Source organism: Podarcis melisellensis (genome assembly GCF_964234715.1).
Source record: "Podarcis melisellensis genome assembly, chromosome: 1".
In the NCBI taxonomy this organism is placed as follows: Eukaryota; Metazoa; Chordata; class Lepidosauria; order Squamata; family Lacertidae; genus Podarcis; species Podarcis melisellensis.
Window position 1 is genome coordinate 47,161,658 of NC_138528.1, and position 26,360 is coordinate 47,188,017.

At 42.2% G+C, this 26,360-nt stretch overlaps 2 long non-coding RNA genes across 4 annotated transcripts in view; one reads left to right on the forward strand and one right to left on the reverse strand.

Moving 5' to 3' along the window:
* Positions 1–2,169: 2,169 nt before the first annotated feature.
* Positions 2,170–26,360, reverse strand: part of LOC309364828 — a 29,946-nt gene continuing 5,755 nt past the window's right edge. The window contains exons 1-6 of one of the 2 annotated variants that reach the window (XR_014165887.1): positions 20,970–21,192; positions 17,360–17,501; positions 16,118–16,261; positions 14,332–14,386; positions 2,620–6,113; positions 2,170–2,391 (exon numbers count right to left, since the gene is read on the reverse strand). This is a non-coding gene — a long non-coding RNA (uncharacterized lncRNA). Of the gene's footprint in view, positions 2,392–2,619; positions 6,114–14,331; positions 14,387–16,117; positions 16,262–17,359; positions 17,502–20,969; positions 21,193–26,360 lie in introns of those variants that run through there. The other variant, XR_014165886.1, reaches the window with a different exon arrangement.
* On the forward strand, positions 6,814–25,789 carry LOC309364853. Of its 2 annotated transcripts, XR_014165894.1 has the most exons (4): positions 6,814–9,695; positions 21,207–21,317; positions 24,938–24,998; positions 25,124–25,789. It is a non-coding gene; the product is annotated as an uncharacterized lncRNA (long non-coding RNA). The 2 variants fall into 2 exon arrangements; XR_014165893.1 differs by having other exon boundaries at positions 24,938–25,789.

The window sequence follows — 26,360 nt, forward strand, 5'->3', positions numbered from 1 at the left end:
CACGTTAGTATGTCAGCTGCAGTGTTTTGTGGTGTTCTCCTCCTGGGGTTGGAAAGGGGTTAGTTTAACTTCTGGTTAAAACGGAATTGCTGTGTTGTGAAATGATGTCTGTATAAAAAGTGTCACCAACATGAAAAGTTTGGAATGCTCTGCTTTAGAAGTCGCTGAACTCTACCTTCCATCAGCACCAGCCAGTAATCTGGGATGGATAGGATGTAGTCCATCTGTTGATGATGTCACTGCCAGAGAGAAGGTATCTGAATTTTGTGCAGGGTCTTCCCCTCCAGAGAAGCATAAAATGCTTGATGTATCTAACAGGGTGGCTAATTTTTTTCGAATCACACTTAGCCCCTTTTGCAAATCAGATTGGAAATATGTTGAGTCAATTGCTTTTTTAGAACCTAGAACCTGCTGTACTGCATGATTATGAATTTAAAAGGTGGCTTTCTTCTGATCATGCAAATATAACCAGGATATTGAACACTGAAGATTTAACATTAATTCTCCCTTTGGAAAACTTTCTTGAGTTGAGGCTTTTTTCAACATACCTATGATACGCACATCTTTCTCAAACTTCTACAACTTTTAGTTCGAATACTTGCTTTGTAAATCTGTGCAGGCTTTGCACTTCTTTTCAGTAAAGCAATTGTGTGGATTTTAATTGCCAAAGCTGACAGCTTATTTTGTTAAAAACAGCAATAAGGCTGATTTTCCACCTAGGAGTGGGAGGTTTGCACTGAGGGGAAGCTGTGCTGAACAATTTACACCACTAGGGGATGCTCTTGATTTTTTTTCTAGGCAATTCTTTCTTTTGGCCCGGATTTAGGTACATAAATCCAGAGTTGGGTTTAGGTTTCAGATACATATCAAGCACCTAGAATCCTGGAATCTCATGTATATATAAAATATAGAGAGGAGGTAAAATGCAATAAGTAATGAATGGTTTTTATAGAAAGCTGTTTTGGGAGTAAGCGGCAAATAAACCATTAATATGAAAGGCCTGAGTGAAAATCAATTTTGTTTGGGTGAAATCTAAAGGCACATTTCAGTCACTAGATGGCGTTCATGCTGCAGCTGACTGATCACTATTGCTATAACTCTTTAAAAATAGCATGCAGGCTGTAAAGTTCACCAGTTCTGTTACAAGCGTTTTAAAAAATGACCCAAAGTCAGGTCCCATGGATGGCAATAGGAGAATTAGCCACATGCTTAACTTTGGCTGGACTGCTGCACTATATATTTGTACATGTGCACATACAGCCTGGTTCTGTTTGTGTTGACTCCAAAGTTCATCAGTAACCAAGTTCAATGGGGCTTGCTTCCAAGTATAGGATTCTAGCAAACGTACTTTGACCCAAGTCCTGCTGAGTTCAGTAGAGCTCCCTTCCAAGTAACGCACTGTGAGAAAGGCATATATAATGTTGTAGTTTGACTGGTCTTGGACCTAAATTAGACATGGCGTTAATTATGTAAATGCAGTTCCCAAACTAAAGCACTTCACACAACACTGTTGGGATCTGGGTCAGAGTCTTGCCTTTCCGATGCTCAGAAAAGCTTTTCTATTTGAATGTAATTAAGGCTGTTGCTTATCTGAAATTCAGTGGTGGGAACTGCAGTGGTGAAATTGCCACACCTTCACTCCTCATAGCTTAGTGTAAGGTGGTTGTCTGATGGTTTGTTCTAGGCCATAAAGGATTTGCTAGAGTACTAGAAACAAGTTTCTTAATCCAGCTCTGCATGTGTGATGTTAGGGTGGCTGGGACTTGTTTCTTTCTTCAGTATGGCATCCTCTTGATTGTGCTCAGCTTCCTATCTGTGGCCCAGCTACTCCCTAGAACGTTCTGTCGCGGAAGCTCTCTGTGTATTTGGTCATAAGTTTAAACCAGTGGGGGATATCCCACAGCAATGAGCTTTGACAATTTCTCAGGAGCTCTCCCTCTTTTCCTGCTGTGGTTGACTCAATACAATTCTTGCCTCACCTTGTCCTGACCCTGCAAGCCATGTCTTGAATTACTCGAATCTGTCCTGGCTGAAATGTATTTCTGCCCAGTCCCAAGTCCTTCAAATCATCTTGTTCAGTCATTTGGCTTGATATTTATCCTTGCTTTCCAAACAGGTCTTCTCTTTTAAGTCTCCTGTTGAAGATTTGCTACAACAGGTAACGGGCTTGCTTGCTTCTTAGAGTAAGGCAGGAAACTGCTTGAAGCAACTTAACTCTAAGCATGAATGAATTTGCTGTTTGTAGTTTACAAGACTGGCTTTCCTTACCTCAATGCATGTTTGTTTATATGTATCTTTGGTTTATAAGCCGATGCTGCAGGGAAACTGATTTGCATATTTTATTATAACAATGCAGAATAGGAAGCCAAGTCTACCACGGTACATTGGTACCTTGGGTTAAGTACTTAATTCGTTCCGGAGGTCCGTACTTAACCTGAAACTGTTCTTAACCTGAAGCACCACTTTAGCTAATGGGGCCTCCTGCTGCTGCCGCACTGCCGGAGCACAATTTCTGTTCTCATCCTGAAGCAAAGTTATTAACCCGAGGTAATATTTCTGGGTTAGAAGAGTCTGTAACCTGAAGCGTATGTAACCCGAGGTACCACTGTATATGTAAACGATAATATCAGTAAAATCTTCCTCTTTCATAAAAGCAGTGATTTCTGCTGAAATTAAATCACATTAATATAAATGAAGGAAACCCTATATTAAAACAGCTTTCCCTTTAGGCTAGAAACGCAGGGAAAAACTGAAAACTTTTCAGCATACTGTATATGCTATGGCAGGGGTAGGCAACCTAAAGCCCATGGGCCACAAGCGTCCCACAGGGGTCGTTTAACCGGCCTATGAGCTGCCCCCAAACTGAGCCGCCCGCTTGGCGAGCCCCCGTGGGCTGCGCTAAACCAGCGCGGCACGGGGACTCACTTCCGCGGCGCCAGAAATTGCGGGCGTGCACACATGAGAGCAATCCGGCCCTCTGAGGGATCTCTGCTGGAGTGAACTGGCCCAGGCAAGGTAAATCCTGTGCTATGGCAACCCATCTCAATGTTAAGAGTTTCATAATGATCTCTGATGGCAGGAGCAATGAGATTCTCTAAACTTTTCTATTATCGACATAACACACTAACCACATTTAAGTCCTGCCCTTCTTATAAGGAACTTAAGGTGCCCTGCTTTTCAGACTGGGTTCCTTCCTATGTTTATGGCCATGCTGGTCAACCAGAAGTTACGAAGATGTGGAATGTATATAATCTGTTGATCTAGTAATCCCATCCTTGGCTTTGAAGCTACATTAAAGCACTGCTACATTAGGTATGGAAGTACCCCTAATTCTAGTATGCAAGAAAGAGGCCAGAAAGTTGTCTGCAGAACAGAGTTCAACTGGGTTACTTTTAGTCAAGGCCGTCCAGACATTGCTTTCTGAGGCAATAAACTTACCCCAATATTGTTATTCCTCATAATAATACTGTAATAATAATTTTTTAAATTTATATCCCGCCCGTCTAGCTGGGTTTCCCCAGCCACTCTAGGCGGCTTACAACACATTTAAAAACACAACAAAACATCAAACATTAAAAAAGCAAAATATCCTATACAAGCCACAAACAAACCAATAAATCAATATAAGTCAACAATAATCTTACACTAACCTGGCATTCTCTTAAGTGTGTGTGTGTGTGTATTTATAAATTTATTATTTGTCTCTCACCACAAAGTCCCAGGGTAGATTACAACAATATACAATAAACACAAGTAAAAGAGTTCTAAATAAAAATAAAACACTATAGATTAAACGGTACAGATTTTGCAATTCAACACCCCATTTGTCCCAGGAAACATGGTTATAGAACTGAGGGTCCTTGGAGATTGGAGGAGACTGCTTGACCTCATCAATTTAATGTGACAAATATTTCTTTCGGATGTGCCCTCATCCAACCCGTATATGCCACACCACATAAGCTTCTAAGTTTGCAAGCCTCCCTCTCTCTTTCTGTGATGTTGAAATCAAGGAAAGAAAGAGTAATCATGTGAAACTGATTAGACAAGGTAAGCCTATTTGATATTATCATTTCAAAATGTGTTAAGCAGCTCTTAGGATTCCCTTTGGATAGCCTGGGATGAGCTGAGTACAGCTGGGTTTAGAGAACAAAATAGCCAAGCCCATAGCTTAAACCAGGGGTAGCCAACATGAAGCCCTCCTGATGTTCATTTAATCCACAAAGTTGGAAGGGAAGCTGATGGGAGTTGTAGTCCAACAACATTTGGAGGACATAATGTTGGCTACTCCTGGTTTAAACTTTCTGCGTCAGCGTTCTGCCCCATTGCTGATCAAATCTTAAGGGGCCTTGCCTAAGAAATGCTTGTGTTTTCATTACAGTGCCACAGCAAAATCAGAACAGCAGTCAAGATTTCTAAATGATAGTACCCAATTAGAATGTGTATGTAGACATTTATAAAATGAAGATAATTGGGTTAAGTAGTCTACCTTGGGGAATTTGACACATCGGCCTGGTTCCACCCATTCAGAATCACTGCATATAAATTACCTCACTCTAGCAAATAATTACTCTCCTCACATTCTCTTCTCCCTCTCTGTCCTTCTCAGACCCTCAGTGACCTCTTTTATGATGACTACTTCCAAATCTGCCTTCCATCTTGGCTATGTATACTTGAAGGAGCGTCTGCACCCCCATTGTTCTGCCCGGACTCTGAGGTCCAGCGCTGAGGGCCTTCTGGCAGTTCCCTCATTGTGAGAAGTGAAGTTACAGGGAACCAGGCAGAGGGCCTTCTCGGTAGTGGCACCTGCCCTGTGGAACGTCTTCCCTTCAGATGTGAAGGAAATAAACAACTATACAGTATGACATTTAGAAGACATCTATAGGCAGCCCTGTTTAGGGAAGCTTTTAATGACTAATGTTTTAATGTATTTTTAATCATTTATTTACTGGTATTTATTATTCATACATACATACATACATACATACATACATACATACACCAGAGCTCCTTTTTGCCCTTATAGTGTTATGGGGCCAAACAGTCATAAGGGACATCATTAGCATGTTATAAGGTATTCCCATTTAAGTGCCTGCCCTTGAGATAATAATATGCCTTTCTCCAGGAGGTTTTTTGGTGGGTTCCACAACTTTGGAATTCCCTTCCCAAGCAAATCCAGGAGGCATTTTCTGTGAATTCATTTGGGCACCAGATTATTATTATTATTTAACTTAACACAGCTGTTCTGTTCTGAAACTACAATAGTTTCAATTATAGTAGTTTTAATTTATTGTCCATTTTAGTGTTTTAATTTGTATAACTATATTGCTTTTTAAGTTACTGTAATTGCTTTTTAATACATTAAAGAATTTGAGTCGCTGCAGAGTTCTGGCCATCTCTCTGCCACATGGTGATGATAAATATCCTAATTTCCCCAGTCAAACAATCTCCTCTCTATTTTTCAGTTACTGATAAAATTATTTTTATTCTCCTTTCGCCCCCCTCTCCATGATCCCAGTTGTGGGTGAGTTGTGACTCTTGCTGCCCACCTAATGCAGAGCCAGTTGTTAAAACCTGTCTTTTTCTGATCAACATTTCTAAAATCTGACCTGGTGGAGACTGCATTTAAATATGTGATACATGTGCAAGTCAATTTTGTTCAAAGATTGTCCTCTCCATTGCAGTCCCCTGCTCCTGCCATTCCTGGTTATTTCTTTCTTGGTGCATTTGAGATGTTATCAATGATGAACTAGTCATTCCAAAGACTAGTGTTGTACAACAACTCCCTGTTTATAGTGCTAATACCACTTGAGGCTCCATATAGAGGTCCGCTTTCACTTCTAGCCCTTACCATGAGGTGGCCTTCTGCTTGTTGTATAAAAGTTCACAATCAAAGATGCTGTTTGCATCTTTGTACACAGGCCATGCTAGAGGTCACTACACGCCTCCTTAAGCAAACAGGGATCCACGCCAGCTGATAAATCATTTACAAGAAGAAGTCAGAAGCGAAGAGCTGGAGATTAAACAGGTCACTAGGTGTCCTGATGGAATGACGTGTTGGAAGAGCTGAACCAGCAGATCCTGGGACTGCAACCAATAAGTTTCCAACAAACGGACTGAAATGCACGAGAAAAGAAAAAAGCACCCTTTGGAGATTGGTTAGAAAGAAGTATTACTGCCAGCATGGATTAGTGGCTTAGCATTGAACTCAGAAATCAAAGTTCACGTTGTTACTCAAATATGAAATCATGAGTGCATACCCTCCAAGTGTCCCTATTTTCCAGGGACAGTCCCAGAATTATGAAAACCATCCCAGCTTCTGATTTGATCCTGGAATGTCCTATTTCACCACCACCAGTGCTGAGCTCGGGGAGGATGAGTGGGTGCTTGTCCTCAACGGCGGCGGCTGTGACGGGGCATCCCTTTTCTTCTCCATGGCCACCACTGCTGGCCTCCTCCATCAGGCAACTCATAGCGGCTGCTGGAGAGTAGGTGAGGAGGAGAAGAAAAGGCAGCCACCACTGAGACCCAGCCCCACTTGGCTCCAGTATGCAGTCATGGGCAAGGGCTGTCTTGGGTGCGAAGAAAGGGGGAGCAGAGAAGACTGCAAGGAGTCTTGATATTTTTTTAATGATTTGTGTGTCCACATCTAATCTTGCCCCTTTCTAAAATGTATTTATTAGTGTGTGATTTTCTTTTTGTAAATCTACAATGGAATGGAATGGAATGGAATGGAATAGAATAGAATAGAATAGAATAGAATAGAATAGAATAGAATAGAATAGAATAGAATAGAATATGGATTAATGGGTTTTTTCAAGACAGTGGAAGGTGTGCGTTCCATTGGAGTAGTGGTGGTGAAAATGCTCGTTTTTGTTGTTTTACAAAAAACTGAGGATTGAGGAGGATCATGTGTGCATGACAAAAGTCCCTATTTCCATCTGAGGAATGTTGGAGGGTATGTGAGTGGTTTGGGGAAAGTCACTGTCTTGCAGGCTCAGAGGCCTGTATGTTAACAGGACCCCTGGTGGTGGCAGTGATGCACTATCTTTAGGCAAGCAAGCAGTGGCCTGGTATGGAATTAAACTCCTTTGCACCAGGCTGTACAGCAACCCAACAAGCAGGCCCCTTCCTTAAGAATCTTATTCAGATCTCCCCACTTGCATCTTGTCACAGTAAAAGTCAATAATATTCATGGCCGCTGTGATCCAAGCAGATGTGAAAGCTAAGTCAAGACCGATGTAGGAGGGTGTCAGCAGAAAGGAGAAAATCAAACCGTTTTTGTCTCTCTTGTTTCCGGAACATAATTATAAACTGTCACGATGGTTGTGAGAGTCGCTTCTTCCCCCTCCTGAGCTTGACAATGCAATGGAGAGTGGGTGGGTTGAAGGAATTTGGAGGAGTGCAGGGCAGAGGGAGAATAGGGGAACACGAATGGCAGCTTCCAGAGCAACAGCTTGCAAAAAAAATGACTGTTATGAACTGAAAATATGGAAACAGCTGCTGAGCACAGTGCAACATCTTCAAAGATTTGTGCAGGCAGGGCTAGGCTCCTTAGGGGAAAGAGCTTTCAAAAGTTTGGGAGTTGGAAATGCCCTCAGGTGCAGGATTTATTTCTTTTTAAAAAAAGGGGGGGGGAGAGAATTAAAATGTTCATACCTCACCCTTCCTTACAAACCAGAACCATTAAATACAATAAAAGGCTGTTAATGGTTCTCATCAAACAATGCAACCCTTCCTCTCCTGTCATAATATCCTCTCCACACAGACACACACAAAAGAAACTACACCAAGGATCCAAAGGAGATGCTTGTAGAAAATGTTGGTTTTATCACCTGGGCAGAGTATAAAGTTAGATTACGATCACAATTAATATTATTCATGTAGTGCCAAAAATGTGCGTGGTTCTTTCCTAAGTAATCAGGGCAGGCTCTACGGTTGTGCCGCAAGGAGGGTTACAATCTAAAATCTGATACAGGAGAAGACCAGAGGGAGTGAGGGTAGCAAGGAAGGAATATGCATTTTGTTCAGCTGGCATCCAACTTGCTGCTTAGGAAGAGAGGATGAGTACATTAACTAGAGCTATCTGCTAAATTGATCAGCAGTGAGGCTTCATAAAATGATTGTAACATTTAAAATAATCAGCGCTGTATCTCAAAAATGCCATGGTGCACCCGTAGCAGCAAAATCGGCCCCACCTGCAATAAAACATGTCTCTCCCTGATTTGGTCTCTACAGCAGATGCTGTAACTCTCCCAATGGTTTGGTTTTACCCCTGAAGGCACAATCTTCCATTCCCTCCCGAGACAGACAGATGCCAACAACAAATCCTAGAACTGAGTTAATATCTTTTTGCTGAACGAGAGTAGCACACATTGCATACAAACATATATTTATTGTGTGGTTCCCGTTCTGTGAGTTGGGGGTGCAGGGGCAGGAATGGTACCCTCACCCTCAAGGGTGGAACATTCCAACATTGAAAGTACACTCCTGTTGAGACACTGGGCCAGGGTGTAACAAGAAGGGGGCTTCAGGTAATTATGCAAGCCACCCACCCCCTGGGCCTCTGAGAATCTTTTAAAAGAGCATGTTCTTATCACAATCAAAGTGAAGGCAGTGATATTGTTGCACACCACACCAATCTGAGCCGTATGAGATTCCAGGGCTTCTGGGTGCATACCCAGGCTTCGTGTTTCCTTCAGAATGAGGCACAGCAGAGACTGTGGTTTCTTTATGGTATATGGTTTATTTACACATGTATACAAACTGAGTCTGTGATGGAGGGGCTCACAGCATTAACGCCCGTGTGGCTCTGTCTCTGTTTCCAGCCTGCAGTTTTTGCATCCAGCTTCTAGCTCACACAACTCAACTCTCAACTCTGGCCTTATGTCTTTCTAACTAACAGACAGTTGAGGGAGGAAGGCCCACCCATTTCCCCTCTGCCACAGAGCCACTGTTACCCTAAAGGACCCATACTTAGGGGGCTGTTACCAGGCTGGCCTGGCTAGTCCAACAATTAAATCCTTGCTGGTTCCAGGAATTAGAAGTTGCGCTCATGCATACAGCCTACCCTGTCCCCAACTCACAACCATATGTTTCTATTCAGAAGTTTGAATTCAGGAGTTAAAATATCAACGAGTAGGTGTATGATTCCCATGTCTAGGATTGCCTTACAATATTATTTTCTAGGGGTCCGAGGAAAAATCTAGTTGGGCAGAATCTAAGAGGAGGCTCCCTCTGTTTCTTTGGTTTTTTAAAACTAGATTTTGAACTAGTGGAGCATGTCTCACTCACTCACTCCTCACATTTTGCTTCATTCCCTCCACCTCCCCAATTTTCTAATAGGCTATTCATCTCCTCTTTTTTTAAAATAGAAAATGAGGTTTCAAAATGTTGGACTCCATGGTATATTTCCACATATTTCCTCCCCCACATGCCATGTTTATTATGTCTCAGTAGAAATGGCGATGGGCCTTCCTTGAATAATGGCTTTTTACAGCCAAGGCCCTTCATGAATGACAACCCAGACATTTGTTATTCTGAATAGCTTGTACGTGCAGTGCTAAATGTAGTAACTTTGATACAAGTCTGGGTGAAGGATTTATGGTTTGTTTTCTGGTTTAATTAAAAGAGCACTGAAGCATCCTGCTAGAGTTAAGAGGGTGATACGGACTTTGGATGGAGATCTAAAGGAAAAAGTATGTCATTTCTGTTTCTTGAATGTGCCCCTTTAATTGTAATCGGCCACAAGCCAGGTAACCTATTAAACCCTTTGCCCCTTGCACTGCAAGAGGATAAGAGCATGTAAAATCCAGTAACTCTTTAACTAGGAGACCAAGCATTACTTCAGTTCAGCAACAAATATTCTTTTGTTTCTTTAGCTCAAAGTTGCCGACCAGAGTATCTGCTTCACAGCCCAATGTACCTGAAAGAGCATTAGCTCTGCCAAAGAGAGACCGAGATACAACCTACCTCTTCCCCTTGCTTGGTGACCCTTCCTCTGGAGATCCTTGTACTCAACTTGTATTTCTTACTTGTCCCTCACAAGACAAAAATACAAACAATACCGAGTTTCTCATCTCCAGATTTTGGAGTGTTTTCAGCAGCCCTTATGGCTTAGCTAACATAACCCTGTGGGGTGCTTGGAATATAGCCCTTGAGTCTGAAGTGTTTGGTCAGTGGAGATTAACATTTGGATGAATTCTGTCAGAAAAGGAAATGAGAGTGGAAATAGCCACAGTTTGCATGCTCAGTTTGCATGTATTTGTAACGTCAAATACAAGAGGTATTCACTATCTGTTTTTTTTTTTAATCCACAAATGCCTCCTAAACTGCTGCTCTAAACCACTACACTGATAAACTAGCCTGTTTCCCCCCATTCTTTAACTTTGCACACGCACCCTGGAAAAAGTGCTGTGGACAGCCATGTATGCCGCAGCTCCAGAGACAAGAAAGTGACTGAGACTGAAGCTTACAGGTCATCCTGGCCTAGGGCTGTGAAACCAGAGCCAGATATGAGAAAATAAGGGTGGAATTGGGTTCAGGTTTGGGTTAAGCTCTATTTAACTAGATGTGACTTAGTTTTGAGCAGAAATGTATAGAACTGTGCTGCAAATCACTCATTTGCATATCACTCAAGAATTATACTCTTGTCTCCTCTTTTAAGATACCCATCTTAGGTAAGAGGAACAACTTTCTTCCCTCTTTTCTCCTCTCTGTTTAGAAATAACTCTAGTTTGTTGTTGTTGTTCAGCTTGTTGGCTTTCCCCTTTCTTATTCCAGGAATCATTGCAGTGATTGGGGGAAGATGAGCTAGAGGCATTGCACACTGCTTTAGACCATTCTCTCCCCTCACCTTTCCCACTGAGCCTCTTGGGCTTGCCGATCAGAAGGTCAGTGGTTCGAATCCCCACAACGGGGTGAGCTCCCGTTGCTCTGTCCCAGCTTCTGCCAACCTAGCAGTTCTAAAGCATACCAGTGCAAGTACTGCTGTGGCAGAAAGGTAAACGGCGCTTCCATGCGCTCTGGCTTCTATCACAGTATTCTGTTGGCAACATGACTCTGAAAGCTGTCTGTGGGCAAATGCCGGCTCCCTCCGCCTGAAAGCGAGATGAGTGCCGCAACCCCATAGTCGCCTTTGACTGGACTTAACCATCCAGGAGTCCTTTACCTTTTTACCTTACTATCAATACAACACCAGGTTCCATAGATCCTTCCAAAACAAGAGACTGCTGGGAGGGAAAGTCTGGCTAGCCAACGTGGTAGCTTCTAGTTGTTGCTGGACTCCACATCCCATTAGACCAAGTCATCCGGGCCAGTAGTCAGGGATGATAGGAGTTGTAGTCCAACTTCATCTGGAGGGCATAGCTGTCAACGTTTCCCTTTTTTAAAGGGAAATTCCCTTATTCAGAATAGGATTCCTCACAAGAAAAGGGGAAAGTTGACAGCTATGCTGGAGGGCACCACGGTGGCTGCCCCTGTTGTAATATGTTCCATATGTTCTCCAGGTGGCTTACAAAACAGTAAAAGATATGCATAATAGAAAATTAACATAGCATTCCAAATCAAAATAAAAGTGTCAGTAATAATCATGACTGTCAAATATTATTTTTTTTACTCATTTAAGGTGCAGGGTTTTTTTAAAAAAAACAGGCAGGCATAGCAACCAGGAGGCCAGCTGAACTGGGAACACAATAGGCTGGGGATGAATGGAAGTTCTTTTTGCACCAAAATACCAACAAAAATATCCTCCTAAGCCTGCTATTTGCACTGGGTATAAAGGTCTCATGGATGCCAATTTGCCCTCATCTCTGCTTAGAACAGTGGTTTGACCAAAGCTGCCTAATGTCTTTATGACTTGAAGTTAGATTTGAACTGGGGACTTCCCAGTTGATACTCAAAGCCACTACACAACATCATCTCTCAAACACTGACTAGATTATCTCACTGATAACAAGGAGAGTTTTGATTTTAGCCTGCATACATCAACCAGACACATGCATGTTAAAAGTATTTGCCTATGACTGTAGAAATACATGGGTCTCATATTTGAAACAGAACGACTATGGATTTCCAGAGGTGTTTTCAGAGTATGTAAAACTTCCCCGCATGTTGGAAATCTGCTTACAGCAGCAAATACATGAGAACCCAATGATGAAAGAAAGTGGCCTCTTAAAATGGAACTGTTTCACTCACACTGTGAGTCAAAATGAGAAAGCACACAGAACTGCGGAAAGTGAAGAAGGTGTTTAATAAAGTTATTCGAATCATTAAAAAAAAGGACTTAGTGTGTGAAAAATTAAAAACAAAACAAAGCACTAGACCTAAACAAGACGTGAGATGGCTGCTGTGTTAAGTATCTTGAGAACAAGTTCTGAATAAGGGAATATCAGGGTAGGTCCCTCTTCTGTTCACCTAAGCTTGCAAGTTATCCAGAACTCTTCGTTGGGCTACCTCACCTGCTTACTTACATCTTTACAAAACATTTGCCTCCAGCAAGTTCCAGTTATATCAACAGGATTTACTTCCAGGTCATAGTGTCGTAAGATCTGGGTGCCAGCTACTTTCTAATTTTGCCTGATAAGGGATTCTGTGCAGGTTCAAAGTTCCCATTCACTTATCACCCCTTTTGTATATTGTGGATAGTGTTCAACATAGCACTAAATCTCTCAGAGATTTCTCCTTGCGTAATGGAACTTTCTCCATTATTATTATTATTATTATTATTATTATTATTATTATTATTATTAACTGCCCTTCATCTGAAGATCACAGGGTGGGTCACAACATAAAAACACACCTCTCTTCCCTCATGCATCCCCTAAATCTGTTTGTGGGGGTCTTCCAACCCTCCAGAGCAGATTTGGGGGTGTGGGTATGCAGTGGGAGAAGAGAAGGGAACTTCCTGTTCACTAATAGTAAACCAATGAAGCACACAACTGTTGCATTGAACACTGCTCATAATTCATTAAATCCAATATATGTTTTTTAAAATTAAAACAGAGGGCCAGTTCAATACATGGTGGTCTTCGCCCAGCAGATGCAGAAGCAACTATGTGTCTCCTCTGACAACTATAGAATCCATTATTCTGACTTTTCTTGTCAAAATTAGGCTTGTTTGCAAAGAGTAGTAAGGCCCACTCAGTTTGTATAGGTGCTATTTTGGTTAGCTGAGAGCTCACCATAGGTTCAAATATATATAGCAATGTAGTCAGGAGACTATGGAAACTTCAGGGTAGAATTGTCTCTTTTCCATTCTTATCTCATTGACATCCAATAGCAACCCAGGTAGAATCTTCCACACATAGGAATAGGCAAATCTGTCAATTTGGTTTCTCTTAGTTTTTCATTTTTCCATTAGTTCAGTTCCACATCAGCTTGAAAATTATTAAGAAATAAGTCCTAATAAAAATTCAGTGTTTTAGCATGAATTTATCCTACTATACACATATTTGTGCAATTCTGCCTACTATACACATTTTGGCAATTTTCACTATGCATCTTTATAGACACTTCATTCCAGTACATGCATTTTTGGACACGTTACTTGGCTAGAGAACTGCTTTGCAAAATTCGGATAAGTGAATTTAAATAGCTGTGTTACTGTTTGTGCATTGTTTTGGAAAGTACAGATTAGGCAGATGAATTGAATTTGTTTCCCTACACTGTCACCCCTTGGAAAGACATCCATCAGGGACTGATTTGAATGAGGCACATGCTTAGACATCATATGCAGATGTCTGATCATGACTATACCATCCTATTGAAAAAGCATAATAAGCATTTGAAAAATAAACCCACTTTGCCAAATCCCCACATACTGAACTGACTGTAGTTACTAGCCCCAAGTTAAGCATATTATGTTCTATGAATAAGGCATGTTCATGTTATACTGAGTACTGGAGCCAAGGGGGATTCTGGGACAAACTTTTTACAGTGTTTGAAAGCAAGAATATATTATATTACCATATAATCCAAGGCACTCTCCCTGCAGAAAAACACAAAAAGTTATTTAATGAACTCTGACCGAAGAATTTAAACATGGCACCATAAGCTCAGGTTTCGCTTCCTAAAAGAGAAACCAAATACAGAAGTGAAGACTTTTGAAATAAAACACAGGCTTATGATGGGAGGAGCAGAGTTGTAGCCACATCCTGACTGGTCATGCTGTTTATAACCGGTGAAAGTCCCTCTAAAATTAACCTCTCACTGACATAACCCAAGCGTATTAATTTTGCAACATCAATAACTGACATTCCTTCTCCCTTCTTCCCGGTTGCTCTTCTTATCTAGAGTCACAGAGTTTTTAAACAGAAAGGGAATACGCTTTCTCACCTGGTCTGTCATTCTTTTTGCATAAATCATATGTCACATTGACACACAGGAGACACTATAATACACAAAACACATGTTGCTATAGATCCAGTGGTAGTAAATAAGAGCTCCAAGAATGTTTAGAGTTTTATGACACAGAAGCACACTTGGTTATATGCCAATGGTTTAAAAACGGGGGGGGGGGGGGATTATTATTGTTATTAAATATCTTATCAAAAAATCACTCAGTTGCAGATTTTAAAGAAATTCTGAAAATTGTCATTTATATTAAAACTGACATTTAATATAAGGGCCCACTTTCTGAAAGGAGCCCAGCGGTTTCCATGTCTAAATTCTCTAACAAAACTGACAGTGGAGTAAAGGCCCATAAGTAGTGTTATGTACTGAAGTTCTCACCCTGGGCAGCAGGGGGATACTGTAGATAGTTATGCAAATGAAGGATCGAAAATGACGTTCAGTGATTGGATAGTTTTGGAAAGTTGTTACAGTAACGTGGCAATAGAGTTCTATATAAGCAGGCTGACTGAGCCCTTCAGTTCAGTTCTGTCCTGGCCTGTGAATAAATAAGAGCTGTTTGAAGAATTGCTGTGTCGTCTGTTATGTTCACTCATAACTTAACAAGTAGTGCTTCCACTGATAATGCAGATCAACATTCACTTTAGTTGGGAACCAATTTGGCAGTTTAAGACTTCTCAGAGGGGGATCAGCACACCACTGGCCCTTCCACAGTGTCAGTAACAAACGGCAAACCTCCGGATGTTGCTCCCAGTGAACTTCCAGTGCAGCCCTTCCGCCAGGGATGAAAGGAGAAACAGACTCTTAATTCCTGGGCTTGGCATTTGAGCAGCTGCGGCTGCAGGAATAGGAACTGGAGAACTGGAGCAGGGACACACATGGGTCAAGGGATGGTAGGATGCCAGGTCTTGAGCCAGCCCAGATTTAGGATAACTTCTTCTTTGGCAGGGCATCTGTTTGCTTCACACGACAAAATCCATCTAATGAAGCTTTCTCCATCAAATTCTTGCTTTTTTGTGTAGACATTAAAGACATAGCAGAAAAGTTAGTACCCTTACACTAGGCATATCCAAAGTCCAGCCCAGGGGCCAAATCCAGCCCCCTGGGCAATTTAATCCACCCCCCCCAAACAATTCTGAGTGCCTGCTGTTCGGCTTGTTCTGCCCAGGAGTCAACACATCGGCGGAAAGCTGTAACTCTCCAGCATCGACCCTTGAAAGTGCCCACCTGTGCCCTGTTCTGTTTTCTGGCTGCTGACCGGCTTGCGCAGGCATCTATCGTGGCCACTGTGCAGCTCGCTCTCCTGCCTGCCTACGGGCTCTTGCAGGGGCTCACCATGCGGGTTGCTTTCATGCCCACAGGCGCTCTCGCCTGTTTATCTACCCCTCAACAACTTTGGGGTAAAATCCTAAAAAAAAGCCATCCACTCACACAACATTGGATATCAGCTATGGGTACCAGTGCTTCCCACCCTCTTCATCCCACATTTTGAAACATCTAAAGGAATGAGTAGATCAATTCTAAGAAATATAAAGAAATTAATGAGCTCTTCATCATCATTTTGCTCAGGCCTTGATGAGAAAATTGCACTGAATCAAAAGCTTGATGGCTTCAGATCCCTGTGAAAGCTTGGTTACTTTCTCAATAAACACATGGTTGAGTTTCAAGAAGAGAAAGTCTCTTTCTCACATGGAAACTTAACTTGAAAAGTACTACTATTCACAGGGGAGTTGAGTTTATTTCTGTGCAAATGTGTGCAGGAAATACATACCCAAACAGTGGCTGCAGGAGGAAGTCTAAGCCAAAAACTCCACTGCAGACAATTGCCCATTGTACAGGTGAACTATTTGAAATGAACTCTGTGAATCTGAAGTCATTCAGCGTCTTCTTAAGCTTTGAGAGAGAACTCTTGTCACTGGGTTTTCAGCGTGCCATAAAGAAAGAGACAAAACAGGTCCAACCTGGTCTATCTTGTGTGATCTGTGAGTCATTCTTGTAAATCTTATTAGTCTGCTTCAAAAGACTCTTAACATCTAATAATGAACAACAAAGAAGGGGAAGGAAAGCAGCAGAACACACCATCTTCTCTGCTCTCACTTATCATGAGCTCATTTTGTCCTGGTTATCAATTATACCGCCAGAAGTTCAGCCTCCATTTAATTGACTTGATCCAGCTTTCTTAACATAGGTCTGCAAGATGCCTTATCAGTGGTCTCACCTAGCAACTGTTTCCCAGCAAAGAAAATATGCCCTCCCTGACTAACACTTCTCTGTGGATTGAAGTACACCTGATAATTTTAATTAGCCGGTTTAGAAAATGCTGAACTCTCTTGATGCACCGCTTAGGCACTCCCCTGCTTCCTCCAGGGGTCAGCCAAGCCAATGGACTGGGCTGAACATGAAGGTGAATCTGTAACCTTTTGGCGATGAGGAAGTCAAGCTGGCCGGTCACACAGCTTGGGTCTTCCTGCCTGTGGCTTACAAGGTTGCAACCCAGAAATCCCACCTGCCTCTTTAACAACTCAGCAGTCACAAAAAGAGGATGCAGCTGCGGCTTCCCCTCCCACAGTGCCATTGCGCATCCTCCTACCTGCGACTAGAGCAAGGAGGACTCTGGTTTTGCCTCACAGCCAGGAGGGGTGGTACCGCAGCTGCATCCTCTTCTGTGGCATTGAAATCTTTAAAGCGACAGGCAAATCTCCAGTTTACAAGCTGCCACCCTATGACAGGCTGTCTTCCAGCTTCTCTTAAGCGGTCCATGAAAATTATGCCTTAGAAAAAGGTGATTCACCTTCAATATACCCATCTGCTCTCTAGCCAGACTATGAGAGGGCTACTTTGCTTTTATGAGCTGGGTAAAAAGAATAAATCCCACTAGACGCAGCTTCTGTAAAAGCTAAAGCATTGCAATACAGCAAACCAAATGCAGCCCATCCTCTTGAAAAACATCATGCTGTTGCTGCCTGCCTGGGACTGTAAAAACAAAGAAGGGGGAAAGGGCAGATCACAGTACCTTGGCTCATTGGTGAATCATAGGCCTTGCGTTTCCTCTTTCAATGTTTTTCTTCTTCTGGCTTTCACCAATTCCTTTCATCTTCATCTGTATGCCTTACCTTGCGAGGCAGAGCCAGGTTAATCTATTTTACACTGCAAAACTAAAAATACAAAATGTTCTCAAGTTTTGCAGTCACTTATGCACAACAACAGGCCTCTGTCAGTGTAAAATGAGAACGTTCATTTTAAGCACATCAGCAGATTGCATCGCTTTAGATAGAGCACGTTGCATTACAACTCTTAACTACTTCCATTTCTTTATCTCAATTCTGTGCCTACAGCATTCTTGCTGAATAATCACAAATGTACATTCAAAAGCAGAGGTCCTGACAACATACAAGCATTCAAAAACACACATTCCCTGTAACATTACTTATAATTTGTGTTTGCCATCATGGAGTTCATCTTCTTACAGAGGGTGTTACACACTTTTTCAATTCTTTGCTGATCTACCATGACAACAGATAATAATCATAGGCTTGTTTGGTAGAATAAAATCTGAAAGCCAGTTCTTGCACTAGAACAAAATCCTATTTTAGCCCACCAAGATACCATGATGCCCTGTATCTAGCATTCACCACACTTGAGGTTATACATCTCAAACTATGTGTCTTAAAATGTAAAGCAGGCCAAGAATTGCCAGGGCAGGTGTGAGCTCTATCGCCACCTCTCTCTGCTAAGTTTTTGGGAGTTACGTAGTCATCATGCAGGGAATTGACAACCTAGCCTTTTGCTATCAGTGCACTGCAAGCAACTGTTGATATGCACCCACCAATGAAGCGTACAGAGTTCTGTCTGCCACATGCAGCTTCTCCAGTGACCCTTCCTATGTGTCAGACAGGGCCATAGGCATCCTTGCCACGTTCTCAAGCCCCCTCCCTTTTCTACCCCGAAAAGCCCATTGTGGGATGCTACTGTGCCACCTCAAGGCTTTCGACCTGGCATCTCACTGCAATGCTGTAGGGTTCAGGGCTGCTTTCCAGCTTTGCAGGAAGGAACTGATCCTGAGGCAAAGGCCTGGTGGCTGCTCTGGGGGCCTGGTACTGGATTCTACACTCTGCTGCAGGCTATCAGCAGAGCATCATGCCAGGGCGTATGCCAGCTTCCACGAGTTGTTTAGCCTAACCTACATACACCTGCACAAAACGGTGCATTTCTGGTACACTGCCAATGTTTTGTTCTGGGCCATGGGTATTAATGCCTTGCGTACATAACTACTATTTTACTCTCCGATGAAAACAAACCAAGCCAAAGTTATTGCCAGACACTTTTTTCTCATATAGCCACCCAACCCTTATTACAATAACAATAATTACTATTACATACTCCCTTGTTATTATGCACGGGAACAGGTAGCTTTTTTCCCACACATTAGTAGCTTTGCAGGGCTCCCATGAGTCACTTGGGAGTCTTTCTCAATGTCCCAGGACTAATTGTATGTGTTCTCTTGGAAGTTGCAGCTACATTAAAGTAAGAGGTGCAGATAACACATCTCTTACATCATATGTCTCCATCATTTTAATGTGACTTGTGTCTGGCTTAGTCACCCACTTGTGCCATGGGCTACACAAACAGAATACACATGGGCTATGTATCGGGGTAACCCACCCGTAGCCAAATATTAAAATGAAGATGGAGATCTTGGCTTTTTGCCAGTGTGTGCAGACATTTTCACCCCAAGTAAATTGAATGGACATGAAGCAACTTGTTTGTGGGCACTGGCCATGCCGTGTGTCTATTCAGTAATGTCATTGCACAAATGTGGGTACAGAATGGAGCATCCTGAGAATTATGGCTTTTGTTATTAACAAAAATTTAGAAGGGATCCTTAAAGCTGCAAAAACAGGTTTCAGTGCATGTGAGCAACACCTGGTGAAAAACCAGAGATCATGATGGGTGAATCATAGCACATTGAAAGATACCATTAAGCCACTCTCCATCCATTCATTCATGCAGGGAAGAAAATGACTGCCCAGACTCTAGTAAGCATAAGCATTTCCTTAATCTGTCTCTCTTAAAATACTGTACCAAGGTTTCATCTTGAGAAGAGGGCATGCATACAATGAATAAATTATGAAGGAGTAGTACAAACCCAAGTTCTATGCATCTGCAAGTAGTTCTCTTTCTAAACAGAGTAAATTTGGTTTAATTTGGACAGGGTTTCATAAGGCTCCTCTCTGATCTCACAGCTTCCTCACTGCCAAATGTCAAAATCCTGCTCCAAATCCTGAAGGCAGTTCTAGACCTAGTAAAATATATATAGTTTGAAAATATTTAAACGTTGGCAAAAGTGACAAGTTCTTTCACTTGCCTTCTTGGAAATTGCTGCAGCGTTCTTGCTGATGTTTTAAAGAAGGCCTCTTGCTGGCAAGGAGATCTAGTGTGGAAAATTTCAGCACAAGCAGGATACAATTTTGTCAGGATGGAATGTCCTATGGCACCATAAAGCCACTGCTGCATTATAGGTTTATGAATATAGGCTCAAATTTATATCCTGCCTCTTCTCTGAAGAACTCAGGTCAGCATATTTGGAATAATCCTATTTCATCCTCACGACAACTTCATCCTTTTTATAATTTTTGCTCAGTTGTATTTCATGGAGGAATGGGTCATCAAGTGATAAATGAGTGGAAGAGCTCAAAATTACTACCACTATCTTACTGACTTTTCTAACACAACTGCACAGCTTGATTTTACCAAACATTGTTAGCTTGCTTGGAGCTTTGCAGTGAATTTTGGGGCCTGAGTATGATAAACTTTCTGGGTTTGGGCAAAGCATTTTTAATGTTGTTTCCAATATTGCTAGTCACCCTCAGAACTCAAACCCAGCTCTGGTTCTTCTGTCACAAAGCACCAATCTAAACCCTCCCTTCATACAGGGGTCATCAACCTAAGGCCTGGGGGCCGGATACGGCCCAATCGCCTTCTCAGTCCAGCCCACAGACAGTCCGGGAATCAGCATGTTTTTACATGAGTAGAATGTGTCCCTTTATTTAAAATGCATCTCTGGGTTATTTGTGGGACCTGCCTGGTGTTTTTACATGAGTAGAATGTGTGCTTTTATCTAAAATGCATTTCTGGGTTATTTGTGGGGCATAGGATTCATTCCCCCCCCCCCAAAAAAAAATAGTCCGGCCCACCACATGGTCTGAGGGATGGTGGACTGGCCCACGGCTGAAAAAGGTTACTGACCCCTTCTTTATACATAAAGATATAACTGCCATGTTGCTTGCCACAACCCATTAGAGATTTCCTTCCATTAGAAAGGCTGAAAAGAACCAGTTCTGACAGGATGGCAAGGGAAAATTTGGGACCTGGCTCTTTCCAAGCATCTACCACAACACACAAGGGCTGTTCCAAGGCCAAAGAAAACATGCTCATTTTTATACGATATGGTCCCCATGACGTAAACAGAAGTGATGTTAATGGAAGACCTTAGGCCACCCTGTCCTGACATTGTTGTGTTACTTGGAGTTTTCCCACTGAGTTTGGGGACCTGAGTGAGAGCCCTTCCACACATAAGCTGTAGAGTAGCCTACAAATAGCTTATAGCCATGCTGGCAACACACCCAAGCAGATGGTCATGCAGCAGTGTGAAGCATGGATGGAGTTGTCGTTTTCAGCATCCCTCTGAGTTTCTCATTTTTCAAAACATAGGTTCAGTTTGCTGTATTTCTGCATCAGTTTGCAATTTTAAAAAGGGTAATCAAAAAAGTTCATCAGCATTTTAGTATATATTTCTCCTTATAAACATATTTTTGCAAACAGTTTTGCACAATGTAATTCATTTTATTGTTTATTTCCAGTAATATTTGCATTTTTATGCACACTTGCCCTGAATATATGCTTTCTGAAGACTTTATTGTTGTTGCTGGAAAACTGCATTATGACATCTGGAGAAGCACAAAATTCAAAAGGTACATGTATTTTTAGTTTGTTTATTGTTTCAGGAAGTGTGAATTTATCCCCTCACCCTGTCTGCTGTAGAATCATAGTGAGACCTACAAAAGTAGGGGAGTAAGTTCATTGGCAACAGCTCTGTGTCCCCTAATCATTCCTCCTCACTCGCCATACTGAGATGATCTCAACACTCGGAAGTGCACTTGTTGAAAAGCAAAAAACAGAAGGTGGCGCTGGAGGAATTGAGCTTGTGCCACACCTTCAATCTGTTTCTTTTTCTAAGATGACCTATTTTATTGTTATTGTGGATTATCAAAAGCACTTACTGCAGCCCTGTGAACTTGTGTAGGGCTTGACAAACAGATAAGACAAGCTCCCTGCCCTGAAGCTTTTATGGTATAAGTAAGGGCAAGACAAACACAAGATAACACATGGGGACAACAACACTGGCAGAGCAGGGTGTAAGGATTATTAGCAGAGAGGGAAAGGGAGAGAACCGGAGAGGGGGCGGCTATGAGATGAAGATATCAGAACTAGTGGCGCAGCTATACAGCTACTAACACATTTGCAAAGCTCAGCAGTGTCCAGTATGATTTCAAATTGGATGGGAGACTGCATGCTGAGATTCCTGCATTGCAGGGGGTTGGACTACATGAGCCTTGAGGTCCCTTCCAGCTCTACAATTCTGTGATTTTATGAACTGCAGGAGGCACAGAGCAGGATTCCTCAGAATTGCCCGTCTTATGCTCAATGGAGTGGGTGTAAAAATGCATAAGCACTTCAGAGTTGGGAAAGTGCAACACTTTATTTAGTATATAACACTTCACAGATATCCACAGGTAAAGAAAAGGATAAGCATTTGCTCCCCAAATTACAGCCTAATTTTGACAGCCAGGAAGACAACTGTGAAAGCTGCATATGACAAAGGCAACCAGAAATGTGTAGGACATGTTGCATGTCTTGGGCATGTGAGCCAGGTGGGAGGGATTGGTCTGTATGCATGACCTTCCCACCTCTCTTCTCAGGCCTAGGTCATACACGATTTTGTGGTCATTCTACCAGCACAGCAGCAGTGTATCCCTGGACCCAGCAAAAAGTAATATCATGAGCTTGGGGTGTTACGTTGTATGCCAAACCCCTCTAATCCCTGGATCCAGCAAGTGTTAAAAACCAATCAAGCCTCCAAATTCCTGGAATAGCCAAGATAGCTTCCTGGTTAGGTGAGGGGGGATTAAGGGACTTGATGTGAGTGGGACACACCTCCCACAACAGAAAAAGTCAGAGTTGAAAGCAGAGAATTGGAGTGATGTGAGCTAGAGGAACAACATAAAACTGGAAGACAGGGAGACAGAGCAATGTTTGATGTTTGCTTGAATCCAAAGGTGCAGCTATGGGAGAAACAAGACCTTTTGGGGATGTTAATGCTGTGAACTCCTCCATCACAGGCTTAGGTTGTATATATGTGTAAAAAACCATATATCATAAAGACACCAGAGTCTCCACTGTGTCTCATTTCCAAAAGGAAACACAAACCCTGGGTACCCCTGGAATCTCACACCGCTCAGAGATTGGGGCGACATGAACAGTTAGTATAGGATTGCTCAGTAGGAGAATTCTAAAAAACAGAGGTACCCTGGCCAACTCTTGATTATTTAATGCACTATTGTTGTTGCTCATTATACAATAAGACATGGAATGAGGCAGAGGCTTGGATTTGAAGTACAGTGGTACCTCGGGTTACAAACACTTCGGGTTAGAGACTCTGCTAAACTGGAAGTAGTACCTCAGGTTAAGAACTTTACCTCAGGATGAGAATAGAAATTGTGTGGCGGTGGCGCGGCAGGCCCCATTAGCTAAAGTGGTACCTCAGGTTTCAGGTTAAGAACGGACCTCGGGATTGAATTAAGTTCATAACCAGAGTTGCAACTGTAGCCCAGAGTACCTAAAGATCTCAAACTGGACTTGCCCCCATGTTCTGAACACCTGACTATGCCAAGTTGCAGAATTCAGCTTGCAGAATTCTACACTCTCTTGCCTTGCCTTCCATCCGCCTTTCCATTCTTCACATCTTTATTACAAGAGCACATCAGCTTTGTGCAACAACAGCTGCCCCCACAAAGCCAGAACACACAGGCACAAGGAGATTAGAGGGGAGACCTCTATTTTAAAGGAGCCCCCCCTTCAGCTAATGTGATTACCACAACTCATGAATTTTGCTTTTCCTGTTTTTAAATATCCCGCCATCCTTTCAAGCTTTTGCAGGAGAAGGCGTTCACCTACCTGCCTACTTTGGTTGCTGGTCCAAACAACCCTGCAACTATACTCTGATGCAGGTCCACAGGCATTATTCTGACCCAGCCTTGGGCCACTTTCAGGTGGGCCTCTGTGCCACATCCTGCCCAGTGCCTCATCATTTGACTGCTCCATCCCCATGCCAAACAATTTAAGCCTTTTGGTTAGACTGATGCCATTTCTTTAAAAAAATATGCTGTGCATAAACATGTCCCTTTGAAAACAAGAGACGCACACAGTTTCCTCAGAGCAGCAATAGCAACAGCAAAAAAGGATGAATTGATGGCTGGGTTTTTGCCACCATTAGACTTTCTCCTCAAACTGAGGAGGGGTGAAGCAAACTGGCATGCAAGTTATTGACATGGTTCCCTTCCAAATGTCTGGTAAGAGAGGTAAAATGAGGAGGGGGGAATCCACTACCAACTGTGTGTAAATTTATGGCAAAGAAATGAGTGGTGGAGAACTGTCCTTCAAACAGAATGCATCCGCTCACAGGTGATACAAAAAAAAATAATCCACTTTTCTACATCAGCATCCTTCAATGCAAATGTTATTAAAACAGCATTTCTGTCTTTTATGCATACATACCAAAAGTGTGAGAGAGAGACTAAAATGTGTTTTAAGTGGAACGTGTGAAATAAGTCTTGGGATTTATTAGTTTCTAGTTGTTCCCAGATATAAGACTCTCAAGATGACAGGAAAGATCTAAGCGTCTCCCTTTTGAAATAAAAAGAGCATTCTCTTGGGAACACACATGCCATTGGGAAATACTGATAGATGCAACATGTGCAGTTAGATTTAAGACTGTATTGCAATCTGTTCAGTTCACTGGTTACTGGAGGAGAAGCAGCCTAATTGGTAATTACTGTGGGTTTGGCTTTTGCAGGATGAAGCTAAAATGAAGCTGGAAACGTTCTCATAGGTACTTTCCATCAGTGATTTGCTAACTGAAGAAACAGCGTGACAATTAATGGAGATACATATAGGAAAGACACAGTAGAAGTGGGGTCTGGGGGATTGAATTGTAGAAATTAGTGTGGATTGTTAAAATATTGAGTTAATTTCCAAAGAAAACTGGCTTAGGAAGCATTTTGATACAGAAAATGAGAGGCTCTTCTGTGCTATTTGCAAGAGAGAGGATCGTGGAAAGTAAAAGCACTGCAAAACAGACTTCTTTGATGCTACAACAACCTACTTCCTCTTCAGCAGCCAAAGAAGCGGTTATTGGTAAAAACAAGTTGAAAAGTTAGTTCAACATCCTACTCTATAGACACATTACACATTACTTGCATTTATATTTCCAGTGGAAACCTTAACGTGCCATTTACGTTCTGTTTATGTACAGGACAGCATATCAAAATGACACCACCGTATTTTCCAGTTATCTTGAGACTGCCACCACCACAGTGAGTTTCACAATACTGCTATATTACCCCTTGCCCAGGAAATCAAAGTATTCAGCAACCATCACAGTGTTTCACAAAATAACTGAACCCAAAGTGCTTCATGTACATTTGCCTTGATCCAACAGGAGGTGACAGAGGAGACACAAACAGGTGCTGCATGTCATTTCCCCCAGGCTAAGGAGATCAGCTATCTGTTTGAGGTACAAGCAGTCAATCAGATTCACTTCCCTCTTTCCTAGAATGAATGATGCTACTGATGACAATGCGACAGGGGCTGCATATGCATTGCCCAAGTACTTTCATGTCCAGGAAATCTTCATGCACCGCTTATTTGTAAACCTTTTGCTTCCTGTTAGATTGGGACAAACATCTTTATAATCATTACAACAACCCTGTAAGAGAAGCCAGTGTAATTGTTCACATTTTATGGAGGGGTGGGTGCTGAGATTGAAGGAACCGTGGCTTGTCTAAAGCTGCTTTATGAGTTCACAACTTAGGCGAGATTAGAACAAGGAGTTTCATGCTCCCTGTGCTAAGTCACTCTTGTTACCCCAACCTACATTATGGAATATGGTTGTATGGCCTGGTTTGGAGAAGGGGATCTGTTTTTTTGTGTGGCCTGGTTATTGGTGACTGGACAGTACTATGCTGTTGGATTGCTAGGTTGAGTAATGTGGGACTGATTTAAAATGTTATATATTTATTTTATTGCTGTGCTTTATGTCAACCACCTTGGGGAGAATTTCATTCCTGAGAAGCAATATAGAAAATAATTAAATAAAAGTATATGAACTAGGGCAGGCATAGGCAAACTCGGCCCTCCAGATGTTTTGAGACTACAATTCCCATCATTCCTGACCACTGGTCCTGTTACCTAGGGATGATGGGAGTGTAGTCCCAAAACATGTGGAGAGCCGAGTTTGCCTATGCCTGAGCTAGGGCCTTACAGCTTCTGAGAAACTGTTTGACCCTCTTATAAGCAGCTGGCTCAAGAGCACAACTTGTTATGAAGTTATGTAATCTTATTCTCGTTACTCTTGTATTACTCATAGGTATAAAGTCAAGAGATTACAGCTCATAATGCTTGTCTCGTGCTGTCTAAGGATTCCTGCAAAGTAATGGTATTGCCTACTCAGGCTTCCTGCTAACAATATGTACAGGTACACACTCCCGCCTATAAATGTTTGCACACTAAGCTGCCAATAATCTTTCCTCCACGGCCCTCCTCCTTCAATACTTTTTTTCACATCTACTAGCTTTACCTAACAGTGCATGTAAAAAAGTAATGAGTTCCAGTTTGACTCATGCTGGTAAATTCATACTGGTGTGACGCAACGGAAGTACAGCTAACATAAGAGGCAA